At 33.9% G+C, this 21,661-nt stretch overlaps 1 protein-coding gene and 1 pseudogene across 1 annotated transcript in view; one reads left to right on the plus strand and one right to left on the minus strand.

The window, feature by feature from the left end:
- LRRTM4 (leucine rich repeat transmembrane neuronal 4) overlaps positions 1–21,661 on the minus strand; it is an 805,389-nt gene that overhangs the window by 691,786 nt on the left and 91,942 nt on the right. The window lies entirely within an intron of this gene.
- Positions 3,174–5,033, plus strand: LOC150006291 (uncharacterized; annotated as a pseudogene).

The following is a 21,661-nucleotide window of genomic DNA, read 5'->3' on the forward strand; positions in this document are numbered from 1 at the left end:
AGCTTAATCACTAGTTTGCTCCATTACTCTACTTTAAAAGTGTTTATGATGGTTAATCCCTCAAACCCATTTTTTAATCTATTGGCTATTTTGAACATATATGTGTGTGTGTGTATACACACACACACACACACACACACATTTTTTGTAAGACTATTGATGAATGTTTGCATCCTCCAATATTATTTAACCTACATAAGAACAGAGACCGTGGCTGATTTTATTAATTTCTATCACCTAGCAAAGTGTTTGGGAACTTCTTAGTATCTAAGAGACATTTTTTAAGAAATAACAAAATATCATCAAATCATCTATACCTACTTTACTTATATTTTCATATACATTGTCTTTTTTTTAACTAAGGCATTTAGCAATTAAACAACTTTCCCTGAGGAACACTTCTTTTGTTAAAGCGAAAAATAGTACACACTTTCATATGTTCATAAACACATGCAGCAATAATCTATCAACACAGAGTACAGAGAAAAATTCTCCTTCATTGTTTGTGTGAAGTTAAAATTCTTAGAGTATTATGAGATAATTAAGTTGTGTTTTGTAGGTAAATGGTCCATGTGAAGCAGTATGTGGCTGACCTATTGATTTAACAAGTATTTTTACCTTAGATTATATCATGTGGTTGTCACCTTGCCATGGAGAGAAAGCAGTGGGAAGAACACTGTATTTTTGGAATATATAATTTTTACTCAGATTCTAAAACAAAACCTCAGCTGAAGAGATGTAATTCTTTGCTTATTGGCATATATATCAATTTTACTAACATTTAGAATCTTATAAAACATGTAATGTTTTAAAAAGTAAACACAAGCATAAATTTTTCAACTTTTTCACTTGTCAACTATGGACATTAAAAATGCACATATTATTCAGTCAATAATCACATCATCAGCAAAGGAAGAATATATATTAATTCCCCCCCCCCCAAAAAAAATCAGAAGGACATAGGGATAAGCCTTTCAATTAAATAATGTAACTTTCTGTTAAATTGTGGTGACTGTCCTTATTTTTATCATTTCACCTTGGCCTGCTAAAACTGACACCAGGAGGCTGGCCCTATTTTACTATTTGACATTTGGGAATCGCTCATATAATGTTAAGTGAGAAGAACTCTTAACTCACAGTAAAACATTTCCTTTTCTGATTTTTAGAAATAATTCTAGGAAATGTATTTACATTTTTCAGGAATAGGTTCAAAATAACTTCAGTACTGATTAAGTGTTTAAAACTAAAGAGAAAACTTGAAGTTTGCCTATGTATTTTCAATAAGAAACACAGATAAGACCTTTCATTAATGGAAGAATCAAACAGTTAAAGGTGAACATAGTTAATGCATGCTCTTAAGCAAAGTTTCATCATTAACTCTGTTAAAAAAGCAAATAAAATTTAATTGCCTTGTGATTAAGTGGGAGCCTTTTAACATCTTTGAACTCATCAGCATGCCCCAAGACACTGGTTTGCTTTTAAGCACATACTGTGCTGCTTAACAAATATGTATGGATTACCATAGATAAAGAACACACACAAACAGGAGAATAAGAACAGAGCTAAATTAATTCTCTACTGGGTGGGAAAACTTAACAATGTCATTCCCCAGGTTTGACAGTAATTTTATTTAAAGATTCTTATAAATAACCTGAAAGTGGGAGTACACAGTAAATTATCCAAGCTGTTCTAAGCAAAAGAATGCTGAGTCAGTGGGAGTAAAGTGCAGAGACAATTCATGAAGCTGTGTGGTGTAAGACAAATGGCAATTGAGCACCAATGTGGGGAAGTGTGAAGTAAATCATTAAAGAACAAATCTAGATATGGAATAATAGATTATGAGAAATCACTTATGATTCAGAAAAATGATCTAAGAATTACAATATGCTGTTTCGTTCAAAAAAGTATTTGCCAAAATTTCACTCACTGTGAACTCTTTAAACATTGGAATTTCATTAAAAGGTCACAAAATTATGTTCATTCCCTAGTCACACTATCCATTCTCCCTTTAGCTTTATGTTTTTTCCTATGGGCATTCCATTCCCTTTCTTTGGTAACATATTCCAGTTTGCTCTTGGCACAAGTGTTTCTAGATTAATTTTATGCTTTATGTAGCTCCAAGGAGGCAAGATTAGCCTACAACAGTCAGCAAACCCTGTACCCCATCCATGGTTGTCAGTTCAGGAAAGAGCAAGCAACCCAGTCCGTAAAGAACTTGTAGGGTATTGGGTGCAGGGTTTTAGAGAAGAAAATTATTCTCTATTGTTTAGGTTTTGGTGACATGAAAATATGGGTTCTACACAACAGCCATTGATGAGAGAAGCCTGAAGCTGATGATAGCCTTCAAATGGACCCTGAAAGTGGAGGCAACACAGAGGAAATAACTGAGACATGGCATTTAGGACTCCAAATGTGTACATGAAAGTAGCCATATATATCATGTGAGACTAAAAATATTCTTTTCTACATTAGAGTGATGGGTTTCTGTCATTTACAATGGAAATAAATGCTGGCCATATACTGGTGTACACTCATGAGTTATTTGAAATACAAGCCTTCCTTCTGATATCCCACAACTTTCCTACTAAATGTTTGCCTCCATCTATGTATGCCTTGCAATGTCATAGATTATGTATTCAAAAGTGAGCTCACTGCTTTGTCCCCCAAAGTGACTCATTTTTCTTACATTCTGTATTTTAGTAGCATTAACATTATCTTACACCTAATCACCAAAGCCATAGGAGTCACTTTAGCTTCCTTCTCATTTAATCTAACGCTTACTGAATGGTTAAATGGTTTGCAGAGAGCTACTGTAACTGTTTAATATTTCCAGTTTATTTCAGTGCTATTTTACAACCCTCTGAAACATTGGCCTTCAAAAATTTTAATCGTTTGACCCATATAAGGATTTGAAAACACACACACACACACACATGTTTTATATATATATATATAAAACCTCCAAAGCAGTACCCTGCAAAGACATCATTTAGAAAAGCCCTTCCGCCCTCTGTGCCAGCTACCCATCCTCTCTCCCTTTTCCTATGAAATGCTTTTTCTCTCGCCGTTCAGGTATCAGAGATGGTGACACTCCAAGCTGCACCCAAACCCAAATACAATACGTTTCTGAGCCATCTCTTGTTTTCAAGAACTGAAGTGAGTTGCACTTCTAACTGGGCGTGACGTCTTGTCAATCTTCAAGTTTTTCCAACCAGCAGATGAGTCCACCCAGCTTTCCGTTCTTCCATTGGCCTGTGTGCTGGGAAGGTGGAGGAGCGAGAGTGCAGTTGGCCCTCAGGGCGCAGGTGCGAAGTGGCTGGCTGAAGTAATCGGCTGGGGCCCGGCCAGCGGTGGATTTGAAGATGGCTCGTTTGGTTTTGAACACAGTGGCAGAGCTAGTGGGGTTCAAATGCTGGACGAAAGCCTTTGTCAGGGGCCCGCCCAAGAACAAGTTTCACGAGATTCCCAGTGGTGTCCAGGACTTGCAAGTGGAGCCACTGCACCTGGTTCTACAACACTGGGTGCTGGGGCCGTTGCCATGTCTGCACCAGGACAATCAGACTGGGGACATGGTGCTAAACCATTAATGGCAGTTTTGCTTACTGTGGAGGTCTCATGCAAGCTCAATGCCATCAGTCAACATTCATTATGAAGTCATTGGCAATTACTATTTATCTGAGAGAATGGCAGATAATTCCTGAGTTCTTATTGCAGTCTCTGTTCTTATGTTTATAATCACTTTAATGCTGGTATATGGAGAAATTTCTTATAACATGGGTTGGCTTATTCCATTCTTCTGTTCCTGGCTTTTTTACTTCTTCCTTGGTTGCCTGATTGCTATCAGTTCTCTCATTTGCCAAGAATCAAAGACTATCTAGATCAGTTATCTAATTTTTCATTATAAAGACCTCCTGGCTTTGGACTCCAGCTGCCTCTGTTCATTGTTTTTGTGTTCTTGCCTTATTCGTAATTTTTAAGACTTATCTAATAAATTGTGTTTGGAACTGCTATGAATACATCAACAACAGAAACACACCAGATATTGCTGTGTACCCTGCTTTGAAGCACCTTCACAGTGCATTTTGCCAACCTATGAAATGGCAGTGAAGATGCCTGAAATAGAACCACTACCTCCTTTACATACCTGTCAGAAGACATTGCCTTTGTCAATAAACCACATGCCATCTTTTTGTCTTGTTTATTTTACAATACAGGGTTCTTCAAACTTGTTTGGTATAAAGTACATTTTCCTTTGTGTAACCATTCATTTTCAAACACAAGCTTTTTGGACATGTATTAAAAGTCAGGTTTTTTTCCTTAAGCTTATTACACCTTAATAGTTTTTAAAGACAATCTAGGTTAAGCAAGAGCAAAGTGCCATCGTCTGCCTTTAATTGGAGGATGGAAATGGGTGTTCTCTACACATTTTCTTTTTCAACTTTGCACTTTCTTTATATAGTAGTTTGAACTTTGGTTATTTGCTGCCCTGGATACTTTCAGGAGTAATGAATAAAATATTCAGAGTAAGTTAGTTAAAAGATCTGAAGTTTTCAGCTATAAAAACAAGTATATATAAAAAACATTTTGACTGTGGAAAATGATGGTTACATATTTTAGTTTGCGTGTGTTTCCATCTTGTGATAAATCTCGTAAATTTTTTTAAGTATTGATAAGAAGTATTGAAAAGTGCAGAGTCTTATTTCATTTTAAATAAAAGCAGGAAGGATGTAACAAGGATGGAATAAGGCTCTGTATCTTGCACTACTATCATATTAACACTTGGTTTGTTTTGCTCTTGCAACCATCCTTTAGAAAGGTAACATTCTCCAATTGCTCCGTTGGTGCCAGGTTTTTCTAGCTCCTGTCAGTGGAATGATGGCAACTAAGTGAAAGTTGCATCTTTCTTCTGTAAAACAGGTGAGGAACAATTGCAAAAGAGGAGGTGGGAACGGAAAATCTGTGCCAGTAGGCAGTTCTCGGGCAAGTCATTTTTAAGAAATAGTACATGTGAGTCTGGAAATTGGATCCCTTAAATCTACCCATGCCTTTGTAGCCCCAGAGCCTTCTTCCTGCATGACAAGGAAAGGCGTTCAATCATCTGAAGACTGTCGCAGTGTAGAAAGACTCATGCAGGTCTCCCCATTTATTTCCTTAAGAATGGGAATAGGAGAGGATAGGTGAACAGAAAGTTATAAATAAATGTACCAGAAAAACAGGATGTGCTGAAAGCTACAGTATTTTATTGGAGTAAATAAGACCTGAGAAGGCAAGACAGGTTGCTGAGCCAAAAGGAAGATTACCTTCCATCTCAACCTTGCACTAATGTTAATAGATGCCAGACTGCCTAAATTTCTAATAACCAAGTACTACCTGTAAAGTAACCTCATTTCTCATTATGAAATGGAGTATATCTGAGTAAAGAAAATTTATATACTTATTAGGAAACACTTCGGTACATTTACCATTTTTAATTCTTCATTGATATCCTTTAGCCATTTTACCATTATATAAAAAAAAAAAAGACTTTCCTTGTTTTTGGATTTTCAAAAGCTGTAATCCTAACACAAACAAGAGTATTGAAAGGGAAATTCTAAGCCACTATGACGCTACAGAAAGAGTAGATAAAGCTCTCTACCCACCTTTGAGTTGAGACATGAGGAACATCAGAAAGAAGAATAAAAGAATCAAGGGAACTTTGGAAGTGCTCCCTAAGAAGTTGCTTTCTACCTTGTAATTACACCCTTGTCTGAGTTTCATGGAAGAAGAACAGTAAAACTTCTAGATAAGTCTGAGATTCTAGATTGGAGAATTACTTGAGCATCCTTTCATGGGCCTGCATGGGCATCCAGTTCTAGAGTTCCCTGTACATGGATTGCCACAGCAATAAAGTTACACATAAATGGCTACAGTGTTTAGATATGAGATCATCCTCCTGAGTTCACCACAGAACAAAAGTGTTCCTTGTGGCAGACATAGAGACAGAGAGTGACATGAGGGTCAGGATGTCAAACAGGTAGACTGAGGTGTATGGACACTATCTGGGTCCAGATTGCAAAAAGTGTCTTCCAAATGCCAGAGTGGTATAACTTGCTGAAAGGGAATGAAGGAAATGAAGAAGCTTCAAAAGATACCAAAAGTGACTAAGAACCCAACCACTTTACATAGGCTTTGGTGAATATCAGAAGCATACATACAACATTGGCAATAAAAGAAGAACACCTTAACCATTAATGTGTTCAGAAACTCATGAATTAATTGAGTTTACCAACAACTGACTAATTGTGTTTAATCATCAGGCTAAAAATAACCAATGGCAGAAATTAATTAGACCTGTATCTTCATAACAATTGGTGTACAAAATTAACATAATTGCTGCCATTAATTGAGTACTTACTCTCCAGGTTAGGTGTTCAGCACTTTGACTCTATTATTTACCTTCAAAACAACTTCACAACTTATAAATTGTTACTCTAACATTCCTATTTTTAAGGTAAAGTTTAAGCAACTTGTTCAAGGTTACTAAGCCAACAGGAGGTAAAATCAGAAATTTAACCCAACAATTCTACTTCTAAAAACCATATTTATGAACATAGGGGATGATAGAAATGCTGGTGAGTAAGTATATAAATTGAATCTAAATTGAACCTATATTGAGAGTTTTGTTTTCACCTTCTATCTCAATGGACCTGATCCTCCAGTTTTAAGGATTCTCAACCTTGGTTCTATTAAAATGTTGAGCTAGATAAATTTTTGTTGTTGTGATGGACTCTTATGAATTGTAAGATATTGGCAGCATCCTTGTTCTCTATTCACTAGATGACAGTAGTTTACACTCCCAGTTGTGACAGCTAAAGATATCTCCATACATTGTCAAATGTACCCTGAGGGGCAAATGGCCTCTAGTTGGAAACCATTGATTTAGAATTAAAGAGGTTACTTTTTTTATCAGCTTCCCTGATTCTAATTTTGAGATTTCTGTGGCCTTATAATTTATGTTGAAGACAAGTAATGAGAAGAGTTGAAGATATTTCCGCAATTCAGGAAGGAGAAATTACAACATAAGACATATTTAAATATTAGTATTCAACCAGGTCTTAATTGAATTGCTTGGTTGAAAATTCTCAGACAGGTCAACTACCTATCTATGCATAGTCTCTCATGTTTAAAATGAAGATGATAATATCCATTTTATATAATAAGATCATGAAGATAAAATAAAACAATAAACACAAAACTTGTTCAATTGCAAAGCTAGGAGATTAAAACCATATTTACCTTAACCATAACAACATGGGGAGAAAAAATTGAAGAGCAATAAAAATGTAAGAGAAATGCTTGGTTCATGCCCCCACTCATTTTTAATTCCTTTATTTCTACCACATTGGTATCGCTTCCTAGGTAGTTTTGACTCTCCACTTACATGGGACTATATACGATTAGGAGAAGCAATATAATTTCAAACAGGATACAATGTTGAAAGAAAGATATCAGAAGTAATGATAAAATTATTGAATTGTCTTTCAGTGTGATGAAAACATGCTATGTATTTTTATGGACTAATATAAGAAAGAATGCCTAAAGTAGGAATTAAAATCATTAAAAGACTATATACCATTTCATAAAATCAAGTATGTTGCAAAGTGGTAGAATTATAATGCAGACTATAACTTATACCCTGACCTCAAGGTGATGGCAATGATTCTAGTCTAACAATGACTAGGGTCCTACAAATAGGAAAGTCATCAGTCTTTGAATATCATAGCTAAGTTTGTCAGATAATTATATATAATCAATTACATTAGTTTTATATATATATATACATATATATTATCTCATGGTATTATATATTTAATATAATTGATTTTAGATAATTACATAATGCCAAAAATAAAATCAATATTAGGAGTCACACCTTGATGTTAAGAATAAGTTTAAGGCCAAGTGAAGAGAGATTAATTTGTTGTAGAAAACATTATCTCCAGAATTGACATACACTTAAATTTTTAAAAAAATTTAGACAGTTTTAAGTGGATTAAATGAGTAAGTCACAATATTCAATGTTTAGATTATGAAATATAGTAAAAGAGATGTATACACATTGTACCTTTATTTTTACCAAGACTTTATTTTCTGCTATAAGTCCTAAATTATTATTCAACTACTTTCTGTATGTAACATATTAGCTATACAGGTAATATTTCACTTGTATGGACAAATCTAAACTTTTAAAGTAGTTTCATATACTCTACACTCAGTTCTTATACAACAAGAAAGAGTATATTTTATCATCTGAGAATATACAAAATACAGCAACTTATATGTTAATATAAATAATTGATCTATAATAATAACTCATGTTTGGCTTTTAGGATTAGAATGAAAATTATAATTATTTGTTTTGACAGTGATCTGTTTAGAAGAACTGAGGTATAATAATTTTGCTAAGAATATCACTTTTAATGAAGATGAACTTCCCATGATACTGACTTGTTAAATTTTCAGTTGGTTAAATATGATTATTTTTATGAATTTTTGATCAAGCAAGATGTTTAGGATAGTTAAAGAAATCAGAAATATTATGATATTTTTAAGTTTGAAAAGTTGAGCTTATTAAATATCCCCTTCTGAGCAGGCAAACATGACAAATTTTAAACATGGTTTGCCTTTCACAACAGCTTCTTATTATCCAGAGATTCAACCTTCTAATGAACTCTAATTGTTGACTCATGCAAGAAAACATGATAATTGTATTAACTCAACCCCACTGACTTCTTAAGCCATGATCTTAGAGCTATTACATCCAATACTTGAAAAAGAAATATATTAAAAAATAACCAAGCTGCTCTGAGGAAATTGGGGCATAACCTTTTCACATTAAAAAAATGAAAATTCATTGAATTGAAAAAAAAAGTGTACTTTAATAGGGACATTTAACTTACTAGATAAATGTTAAAACATTAACACTGCTCTTGTAAAGTTATCACAGTGATTAAAAAGAACATAAAAAGTATACTTCTTAAATTAATTGAACCAGTTTGATTGAAAACATAAGACCAGAATATTTATTTAATTTTTTTTTCCTATGGACCATTTAATATGATTTCAGTTCCTTTTAAAATATTTTCTCCCCTGAATGTATAAATAAAATAACTGTATATTTACTGTGCATTTTTAATATATTATTTTATTTTTAATTTTCTCCAGTGGAAGCAGAGGAGGAACTATGTAAAGATTATTAAGCAATTATAAATAATTAATAGTACCCTGTAAGTATAGCTACATTATATGTACAGCAAGATTATTATCAAGCTACTATTCAGATTTAAATTCTTGTAATTAAGACCAGTTATTGTATAAATATCTTTTATTAATTTTTTAAAATTAAAGACAGATCACAATATTGTAATGAATATATTCTATTTCAGAGCCTCTGAAATATCATACAAAGTTTATATGAAATATATATAAACTATATTGCCAAACTATGAAATGAACAAAATTTATGTATTACACTATGGTGGTAAATATTGTTAGAGCATTGAATAAAAAATAAAATGTAATCTTGATAGAGATTACAAAATACAGACATCAATGCTATTAACATGAATAGTAGTGTGAATTTAAAACAGTATTTAAATAATGCTTTTTTGTAGGTAAGGTAGAAATAAATAAACATTGAAATCTAAAAGCTACTTTTTCACACATAATGATCATTAGAAAAATACGGAGTAACAAAATATTTTCAAAACTAAAACTTGTTATTAGCATAGGTGAAAGCAAAGACATGTCAAACTGTGAACCCTTTAAATAGGAAATTCTTCATTCTGGGAAGCATGGAACATTTTATGGAAGCAGGTCTTATTTACAGCAAAAACATAATCTCAAAACCTTCTGAAAAGCATAAAACATATAGAACCTGTTATGTGAACAGACCCTGTTATGTGGACATAATGCAATAGAACTAGGAGTTAATAACAAAGGTAAACCAAGTTATCCTGCCAATTACAAGTTAAAGAATCATCTTATTCCTTGGGTTATTTGAGACAGAGTAACTCCAACTGCACATATAGACTCAGTAGAGAGTAAGAAGTTTAAACAGATCAGTGTTAAAAGTTCATGATCATTGGATTAAGACTAAAGTTGTGTGAAGCTGAAATTATTTGACCATTTAAAGCTGAAAATACTATACCTATAAAAGGGTAACAAAACCAGGACTAAACTGAGAATGTTGAAAAAATTAGATATAATTCACCAGTTTAAGCTACTGACCAAGGATCTACAATGCTAAACTCATATTTTGTATTGTTTTTCTTCTCTTTTCCTCTTCCTTTTTCTATCATATTTTCATGTTATGAAATAAAGTTAAATATGGTCAAATATGGAAATAATAATTGCTTTATTTTTTATTTTTTCTGTTATCTAACAAGAAAAACAAAAAATCCTCATTGAATTTAGGAGCTTAGGAACAACATATTCATCTTAGAGTAAGAAATGAGGAATAAATGAACAAATAAATAAATAAATCTACTGGATGAGAATACATATTATACTAAATATTATTATTTCCAAAAATTAGTCTCTAAATTCATTTTAATAGCCATCACAATCCAAACAGAATTTTATTTGGCATTCAACAGTATTAGTATGTTAAAAATATTGGGGCTTCCTTGAAATAGCAAAAGAAATAGCAACACTACTACTATACTATGCACTATCTATAGGCCAGTACTATTTTATTTTACATGCATTACCTCATTTAATCCTCAATACAAAACTTACTTGGAAAGAAATACCATGATTGACATTTTACAGATAAAGCAATTGAGACCAGAAATATTTTTGTATTATTTTAAAGGTAACAGCTGACATAAATGTAACCAAGCAGGCAGATCCCAGAGACTGTGCTTTTAAAGGTTATACTGTACATCTAAATACAGAAAATGATGTGTGCTTTATCAAATAATAAAAAATTCTGCAATATAGTAATTAATGTGTCATGGCACTGGCAAAGGAGATGAATGGAATTGAATGTATTTCAAATAGGCCCAAGAAAGTATAAACAATCATGTTTGAGAGATAACATTTCATGGGAATGTGGTGTACAATGAGGACAAAATGAGAAATAAATTTTTCTTTTAGTGTTTACTAAGGAATTAAATATTTGTTGTGAAAACAATTTTACTTGAGACATTGATGCTCATAATATTAATGTCAAATAAACTAAAACTCAACCACTCCTGTCTTTAAACTTGCAAATCTGTACTAATTCAGTGGTGATGAATTAATTAGCTGATACTGATTCATTCTTACAAAGGCAGTGAAAATACATTTTATTGCTAATGAATGTGGTGTCTTATATCACATATAATTTTCAAAACACCAAATTATGCTCAGGAATAATTTTGCTTTAGATGAGTATAGTTTCAAATGCCCCAGGAATATACTTAGATTTTCTGTTGTAGTCACATAGATTTTAATTTTCAGAAGTGAATGTAATGTTTTAATGGAACTGTCTTGTTTGGCCATTTTATATATAAATTCAGAGGTGCTCTCCTCAATAAAGATGTCTTGTTATATTACAATTGTACATGTTATAATTCCTTTCATCATTTATTCTTATAAAAACCTCTGTCACCATGAACTAAAACTGATGAAATTACTTACTAGGAAACCTAATTCTGTTAATATATTTGTATACTTTAATAAAGTTGGGGAAAGTCTATTTAATGGCTAAACATCCCTATTTAAGCTTGAAAGAAGGTGATCTGGTATAATTTAAACAAGGTTATTCACAGTGAAAATAAAAATCTTTATTAATATCCACTAGAATAAATGCTCAGGAAAGCAAGGGTTAAGTTTATTATTATTATTATTATTATTATTATTATTATTATTATCATTATTATTATTAAGTTATATCCATTGCATAGAAGAATAATCTGTCTTATTTAGATGTTCAAAAATACTGTTGAACAAATGAATGATATAAATAGTTAATCTGTGTTGGATACTTACTGTTTTCCAAATATTGTGCTATGTACTTTAATGCTCACAATCACCTAATTTTGTTATTCCACATTCACAAATGAGGGTTTACTCGTCAGCTTTTATAGTACTTATTTTATTTTGGGCAAGTCAATGAATATCTTTTTCTCTTTGGGTTTCTTTCCTCATCTTCAAAATGGAGAAAATAAGCTTACCTGGACTGAGTTGTGAAAAATAATGACATAAAGCAAATATTTGTTATAGTGCTAGCCACATAGATGACAGTGTATAATCATTACATACATTATAATGAGCATTTGAAGCACATTTTTTTACATCTTATGACAGCCCACTACATAGAAGTTGGAAACAGTTTTCCTTGCTTGAATAAGTATAAATTTATTTCGTGTATCTCAGCTAGAAACTGTGACTGTTCATTGTTTTAGTCAATAAGCCATTTAAGTTGTCTTTGGTGTCTCGCACTTGTCTTTTGGTTAAAAACAAGAAAGTCTCATTAAGAAAACTTCAGAGCAGTGGCCATTGGCTTGTAAAAACAAAACACAAGAAAACAAGCAAATGAAGCAGGGACAATAGTAAGTGTTATTTTCAGAAAATCTGCACTACCAATATTCTAAATGTTCTATGAGAGAAGCAATATAAAAAGACAAGATCACAGAAGACTCCAGGTTAAAATCAGATACAGAAGAGTAAGGTGTTAAATATAAAGAAATTTTAAGAATAGCATAACCAACTTATTTCATTTTCAATCAATGTACATAACATTGTCTAAATAGTCTAAAAGTATCATTTTGATAAGTAAAATATACAAAATTCTGACAGCAATGCATCATGTATTTTCATTTTCTTTCTAAGAAGTACACATAAAATAATAGTGAGTCTTACAATTGATGGCATTTCAGATTTCCTAAAACTCAGTAGTTCATGTGTATGAAGGAAGAAGGAAGAAATTTTGTACCTCAACTCAAAACTTTCTTCCAGAAACAAAAGATAATGACTGATTGATACCACCTACAATCACATGGTGGTAACATTAGCACCTTCCACAAGACTTTCCTCAAAGCTGCACGTGTGTTAAACTCTTCTTTCTGTTATCAATGTTGCCTGAAACCTGAAAATGTTTGAGTATGTGTGAAAGCTCTTTAAATCTCTCCACATCAAATATGCATTATTGATAGAGCAAATATTTGTTGATATTACAGTCCAGACCCTTTGAGAAACATTGAGAATTGAATGGTGAGCAATAAAAGACATCTTCCTCCTTCATAGCACTTGGTATTTAAAGTCCTATAGAGGATAATGTCTTTTGAGGTGTAAGTTAGGTGGATTTAGCCAAATCAAGGAGGTCAAAGAAGATATTTCTAAGAAAGTGATACTTGAGTGAAAATCTTATTGAGTCAAAAGGTATGGAGGATCATTCTAGGTGTCTGTGTTGGCAGACTTACTCCACTGGCCACTGTGAGGATTGAGCTTTACTATGAGATCTGTCCAGAAAGTATTCAGTCATGTGCTATGATAAACAGAGACATTCATATTGTGGGATTTTGCGGTACTGTATATGTATGTTGTTAAAGTTATGTAGGTTTAAAAGTGTAGAATATGTTTAAGAATATAAGTAGTGTTTATAAAAGTATGGAAAAGGTTAATAAGGAAGTGAGAAAAGTTAATAAGGGACTGGAAATGGTTTATAAGTGTGTGGGAAGAGTTTATAAAGCCTTAAAATATATATAAATACTAAAATAAATGTAAGGTTCCTACTTCACGGATTTTCACCTATCGCGGGGGGCAGGGGGTCTAGAATGTAATACCCACGATAAGTGAGGGAATACTGTAATATCAATTTAAACATTTTACGGAGCCACAGATGTGTCTTATAATATATTATATAAAATATAATAGTTTTCCAAATATAGACATTTGATATGACATTACTGATTGATCCATTTATAAGTTAAATGTCTTCATTAATATGATCTATAGCTATAGCAGTATCAGTAACCACACATTAACAACAATAAGACTCTAAGTTAGAATCATAAGAAAAATAACAAACAGTAGTAAGTAGGTAGAATAAAGGAAGTTTGAACAAAAGATACATGGTCAGGAGCAGACTGATCACATCTTAGTCACATAATAAGAATTTTGTTTAAAATTTATATAAATGCCTTTGAAGTCCTTTTAAACAGGTGAACAAACAATAATTATATACTTCTAAAATAAGTTTAATATAACAAAATCGGGGGACGCTTAGTAAAGTTATATTTAAGAATTAAATTCATTTTTTATTAGTATAACACCCAATCACTTGGACAACATGCTGTAGCTAGGTGCTCATGGTTGAACTTAACATACTTTCCACCTTTCTCTTTCTCCCTCTCTCATTTTCTCTGTCTCTCTGTCTCTCTCTCTCTCTCTCACACACACACTCACACACACACACACTGATGCACAGCAAAATAAGTCAATTCCTAACTGATTTATGATTAGAAATGTCCAGATATTTCAGGCACTGATTTTTCTTGGTTTAGGTTCAAGCATCAGGGATCATGTGGATACACACAGAGCAAGTCATATAGTCACAGAGTTTCCAGGAGACCATTTATTCAACAAGAGTAAGCCTTGTATTTCCAAAAAAAAAAATTCATAATTTCTGAAGTTAAAGTTTTCATACCACTGACATAATAGCTTGTTGTTACAACTATAAGTACAGTGATGTAATTGTTTAGTTATATATTTTCTTTTATTATGTTATTTTTAATATAGAACTATGTGGAGGGACAGACTCCAGGCTGACATCTGATTATTTCAGGGGTGGGAGCAGACATGAAGAGATATAACAAAGGCACATGGTATTTTTACATAGATAATTCTTTGTATTTATTATTCCACTTCATACAATAATTATATATTACTGTTTGCAAGACATCAGGTTCAAAAGTAAAGTTTAAAAATGTAAAAATCTTTTGTATTGATTTCAGCCAAACACAATAATCACTAAACTGAAAACAGGAGTGTCTGTTGACTGATTATTGACAACTTCCTTCAATAAGTTACTTCAACCTCTAGCTTTCTATTTGTTGAAAAATGTCAGAAAAAATGAATAAGTTTCACTCACCTTCATGTCATATCATTATCTCTATTACCCTATTTAAAAGGCCTTTAAATGTGTTAAAATGCAGAGCATATGCACCTCTCTCTCTCTCTCTCTCTCTCTCTCTCTCTCTCTCTCACACACACACACACACACACACACACACACAGATGATCTGCAAAAATAGGTCAATTTCTAACTGATTTATGCCTAGAAATGTTGTCCGGATACTTCAGGCACTGATTTTCCTTGTTTCAGGTCTCAAGAGTCTTCTTTAAGTAAATTGAAAATGATTAAAACCATAAATGTTAGTGCCTTATTGCCCAGATTCAAGAGCTGTTTTAGTTGCTTATCATCTATATGGCCTGAACAAGCTATTAAATCACCTTAGGCCTCAGTTTTCTCAAATCTAAAATGGCTGTAATATGCAGACTTACTTCACATGGTTTTTTGTTCAACTATGTCTGTCAATATGTTAACATGCTTAGAAGAGTGCTTCATACTTAACTAGTAGGTCTGTTTTCAACATTTTCTCTGCTTCTGTGAAACTCATCATATCCTTGAAGCTGCCATGACTCTTCTGCCATTCAAGAATCAAATTTTTAGCATATTTTAACTCCATCTTCTTTCCCTTTTCCCATCCTTTCATCTATGTCTTTGGTATAATCAAGTGATTTCCAAATCTCTGTATGGAGGTGTAAGTGTAGTACATATAGCAGAATTTACTACTTTCCTAAGCATCAAAAAAGCACATCTGGAAGTGACCTTAATATGCTCAGAATATCAATGTATAATATTACACCCAAAACAAAATACTATTTGCCCCACATACAATAAATTTGGGGTCTCTTGATTTCAAAATTTATAAAAGCGTTTTTATAAGTAAACCATCTCTATTCTCTACTTCCTGGTTCTACTACTGCAAGCTGTATGACTCAGGTACTTAACCCTGTCAGTTTCCTTACCTATAAACTTGGGAGAAACATAGTGTATATTCCATGGACTATTGTGAGAATGAACTAGTCTCTCCCTGCTAGATGCCAGGTGCACACCCCTTGCCCCAGTTATAACAATGTCTTTAGACATTGCCAATCAGCTCTTGGAGGACAAAATTATCTCTGGTTGATAACCACTGCTCTGTATTGAGCTGCAGCGATGACAGAATTAGCTGATGATCCTCAGTGACAATATATAACTTACATTGAAAATTAAGATAATAAAAAGGTTTAGGTTATTCTAATTTAGTGCCATTAGTGAATTACAATAATTAGCCCCTTGAAGGGCTTAACTTGCTCTAGTTCCAGTGTGAGCTCATACCTTTCTTGCTTCATTGAGATTTAACAGAAACCATACTGCTTTTCCTGTTTCATTTCATTTATGTAAATAAGAGTCAGAGTTTAGACTTTAGTTACTTAGCCACAACATGACTGCACTATAAACATGGATATTGTGCTTTGACTTCCGGCCAAGATGGAGGCTTAGACTGACATGTTCTGTCTCCCTTCACAACTAAGAAGGAATACAACTACCTCAAAACCAAAGACAACCAGAAATTCCAGAACATAAAACTACATGGAAGTCCAGCGTATGAAGTTACAAACCAGTGGTGCTCGTCTGGACGGGTAGGAGGGGCAACTGGAGTGGAAAAGTCGGGCGGTGCTGTCTGTGCCAGCAGTGGGGATAGCGGCAGAGCCGTGAGAAATGCCAGGGGAGCAATCCCAGCTGCAGTTGAGACCCGGCAGCTCGCGATTCCAATGCTGGGAAGGCAGACCCCATTGCCCTTGACTGTGAGGCCCAGAGGGCGTGGGGACAGAGGAAGAGACTCCTGGTCTCTTAGCGGAGAGTGACAGCAGGAATCCATCTTGGACCCCCGCCCCCACACGAAGTGCCACAGAGCAGTGAAAAAGGTCACTGGTCACTGGGTAGTGACGAGTGCACAGGGCTCCACCCCCTACAGCTCTCCCAGGAAGCAAAGGTAAAAAGAAAACTGTCAAGATGAAGCAGATCATGATTGAAATTCCAGTGACGCAGCTCACCAGGCAGCAAATGAGGGACCTAACTGATGAGCAAATAGGAAATCTTTCTGAGGCTCAGTTCAGAGCTATAGTCACAAGGTGGCTTACAGAATTAACAAAAGATTTGGAACAAGATGGGGAAGGAATGAAAGCTAGTCATACTGAAGCGAATGAAAATACATACAAGACAAGTGGTGAGGAAATAAAAACCAGAGATCAAATCAACAAATCGGAACATAGGGAAGGAACAAAGAGTCAACCAGTGCAGAAAGAGGAAACAAAAAGGGAGGAGAGGAACACAAGGAGGGGCTCAGAAACCTCTGGGACAGCTATAAGCAAATGAACATTCAAATTATAGGATTGACAGACGGTGAAGAAGAAGAACTAGAAATTGAAAAATTATGTGAAAATATAATGAAGCAGAACTTCCCGAACTTGGGGAAGAAAATAGACTTACAGGTCCAGGAAGCACAGAGAGTTCCAGAAAAACTGGACCCAGGGAGAACCACTCCAAGACACATTATAATCAAATTGTCAAAAGTTAAAGATAAAGAGAGAATCTTAAAAGCAGCAAGAGAGAAGGAAAGAATCATGTACAAAGGGGTCCCAATTAGACTATCAGCTGATTTATCAAAGGAGACCCTGCAGGCAAGAAGGGACTGGCAAGAAATATTCAAAGTAATGAAAATCCAAAACCTACAGCCATGAATACTCTATCCAGCAAAGATGTCATTCAGAATAGAAGGGCAGAGAAAGTGTTTCCAGGACAAAATAAAACTGAAGGAGTTCATCAGATCCAAACCATTAATATATGAGATGTTAAAGGGACTGGTTTAGAAGAAGGAAGATCAAAATTATGAACATTAAAATGAAAACTGCATCACAAGAAACAACAACAGAAGCTAGGGAATTGAAACAAAGGCAAACTAAGTAGGCAACAAGAGTGGAAAGAGAATTATAGGTATGGGGAACATATTGGGGGAGGTCAGTGGGGAGGGAGAAGGGGGAAAGGGAGAGAGATGATGCAGGAATTAAGAAGCACAGTAGGAGGGAGTGGAGTAGATAGGAAGATGTTGAGAAGAACTATATGCACAACCAATCGGCATGGACTGAGGGGTGGGACAACTGGAGGGAGAGGGGTCACTGGGTGGAGAGGAGCAGAGGGAAAATAAATTGGGACAACTGTAACAGTATAATCAATAAAACATATGTAAAAATAAATAAGTAAATAAACATGAATATTGTTATATGAACTTCCCCCAACAAATGCAGCTTTTATCTATTAAAAAAATACTCTAGCAATCTCTGTAACCCATATTTGGTAAAATGTGTGTCTTTCCTCTATGAGCATGCAAATGCAATGAAAATAATAACTCAGCTTTTGGAATTCCCATAGGAACAAACACTTATGGAAACATATTTGGGAATGAAGTCAAACCTTCCTCGATGAACCAAAGAAGTATTTGTCATTTGGGTTTACAGTTTCCAAAGCATGAGTAAAAACTTGTACAAAATAAAGGTAAGGACACAATGCAAAATAACTTTTTAAACATGACACCAATGGCAGAAATAATAAGGAATGGGGACATTATTATTTGTACAATGTACTTGAGTGTATGCATGTATATGTGGATATTTCTTGGAGATTTATATTTTCATCAAATTCTCTAATACTTTAATAACTCCAGATACTACTATGCTATACTATATCACTTATATGTGCTACAGTCTGTTTTACTATAATACTTATTTTGAAAATGCAAATTTGTTTCAGGACAGTTAATTCAAGGCATATTATAGATATGATGTAAGCAAATATATCTCTAAGGACATGGATGTATTTGATTTTATATAGATATAAATATATTTATTATGTGCAATGTCATCTTCAAGAACATCAGGTGAATGTAGATAACTGCACCCACCTGAATGGAACCGGGTAGAAAAAAACACTTCAAAGGTCTATCAGCTACCTCAACTCACTCTGCAAATAAATGTGCCCATTCATATCTGGTATTTAATTTCAATAACCCTCCTTCTATCACTGTACAATAATTCATAAGTTGTAAACATTCTGAGGTCCACTTCCATCATCAGGCTTTAGATATTTTTCAAGATTACATGCCATATTTATCGCACCTTTTTTACATTTTCTAACCATTCAATATATATACAACTGTGCCACACTTTTATTAGGTTCCTATGATTGTTTTCTTCCTATGTCACTGATGAAATTTTTGAATGTTACACCCTGACTCCATTTTCCCACAAGCACTGTGGGCTTTATTGCACAATTTTGCATATCACAGTGGTTTTTAGGCATACATATCAAATAATAGCAGATCCAACTGAAGTTTAATGATGTTGGTGTGTATTTGCACGGTTGTTAGATTTAGCTCTTCCTGCAAAAGATTTTTGTAACTAATGTTAAATTTTAGCATTGAACAGTACAATTCAGTTTGTAAACATTTCCCTTTTTACAAAAGCAGAGAAGGCATTGTTTATTTAAAGAGGAGATTAGTTGAGAGAAACACAGGGGAAACAGTAGAAAGTTACAAATGAGAGAAAACAAATTATGAAAATGTTCCCTTTCCTTCATCCTTTTATAATTAATTTCTTATCTACTCTCAAGGGGCTAGAAAGTAGGATGCCTGCCATATTACACAGAAGGTGGCATTAGCTCCTTTGTCACTGTCAGTATGAGTTTGCATAATTATCAGCTGTTGAGATGTGGAGGGTTCAGCATGTTCTGACCTCTTGTCCCACATAGTGGTTCAGCTACTAACACCCTTAGATGATTGGCAAGGCCTGAGCCTACCTGGCTACTGTTAGAGAGCAGCCCTTTACTTCAGTGGAGAAATTATTACTCATAATCCAGGTAGTACCTCCCTTGGCATCATCTTTAAATTATTATTTTGCTTACAACAATAACCAGATGCCTAGGGGTAAATAGTTTACAATTTTGCACTTGTATCATTCTAATTGTGTTCTCAAGAAAATAAAAATATTATTTCAAGTAGCTTTGTTCATTTCTGCAGCTTAGATATTAAAATTAAAGTTACTGATAATGTGTTCTATTTGGAAAAGAACTGCAGAGGGAGTCCATACGCATGACTCTTACTCTCCTCCTTTTTTTAGGTCCTTTTTCCCATGGGAAAAAAATGTAAATAAAATATCTTCTTACACACACATATATGCACACACACACACACACACACACACACACTGCTAAGTAGATGTGATAAACCGGATATTTTATTACTAACTGCACTAACTTTGTATTAAAAAAATCAAAGGGCTTAAAATCAATGATATCACAGGCGTGGAGGGAGTGCCTACATTCTTTTCTAATGCTGGGTTCTTCCTTCTTCTTCCTCCTTTTATCTCTTAAAAAAGTCAGAAAAAGTGCAGTATTTGCTAATTCAATTGTTTAGAGCTAAAAGTTATAATAGCAAACACTTAGAGTACAGTATACACTGTTCGAAGCACTTCACATATATTTGGGCATTATATCCTACTACATTATTAACCTTGTATTACAGGTGAAAGAGCACAGAGTGGTTAAGTGACTTGCTAAAAAGAGATGACATCTGTTACCATTTGTTATGCTGCCATTCTGAGTTATGTAAGTGTGTAATAACACTGAGTTTCTTAAGATCACATTGGGTACTTTGATTTTCGGTGGACACAATATAAGAAAGCAGAAAGGAAGAGTTTTTGCCTGGATTTTAATATCTCTTTTGTGTTCTTGAATTTTGTAGAACTCCAGTGTTTTCAATTGTAATGCACACTTCATTGTTAACATGAATCATGTTCTCATATAAGGCTCATTGTATAATTTTTAGAGTCAGACTGGACAATTGTGACTGTGAATGATTCAAGATGGGAATAAATATAATCAGGGTAAATTCTGACCTGGATGATTTGGGGGCACAATTCTGGCTTTGCCAGAAGTTTCAGAAGACTATTAAAAACTTGTCAAGTATTTGAATAATAGTCCCACACGGAAGAAAGACAGAATCCCACATGTCGCTTCTACTCTCCACCTTAAAACGGGAGTGCCTCATTTCTCTTATGCCTTAATCGCTGAGTCCAAAGAGTAAAGAGAAATGAAAATTGGAGGAGGAAGAGGAAGCAGTCACTTCCTTCTATTACCAGTTCCTCATTCGTAAGAGAGTAACTTGGCCAAAATATGAAATCAACCAAGATGTCCATTAATAGATAAATGTATTTAAAAATGTGATGCACACACACACAAAGAAATGTTACTCAGCCACAAAACAGAACAAAATCTTGCCATTTGAAACAATATGGATATACCAGAAATGTATTAAGCTAAGTGAAATAAGTCAGATAAAGACACTTATTTAGACACGTGGAATCTAAAAACACAAAAACAAAATAAATGAATAAATTAAAAATCAAAATAGGCTCACAGATACAGAGAAAAAAATCATAGTTTGTTCTTTGGAAGGTGCAGTGGAGTGCTGGGTAAAAGGGGTAGTGAGATAGAAGTACAAATGTCCTGTTTAAAAGAAAAAATCATGGACAT

Source organism: Furipterus horrens, unplaced genomic scaffold, assembly GCF_987537825.1.
Source record: "Furipterus horrens unplaced genomic scaffold, mFurHor1.1.pri manual_scaffold_6, whole genome shotgun sequence".
NCBI classification, from domain to species: domain Eukaryota; kingdom Metazoa; phylum Chordata; class Mammalia; order Chiroptera; family Furipteridae; genus Furipterus; species Furipterus horrens.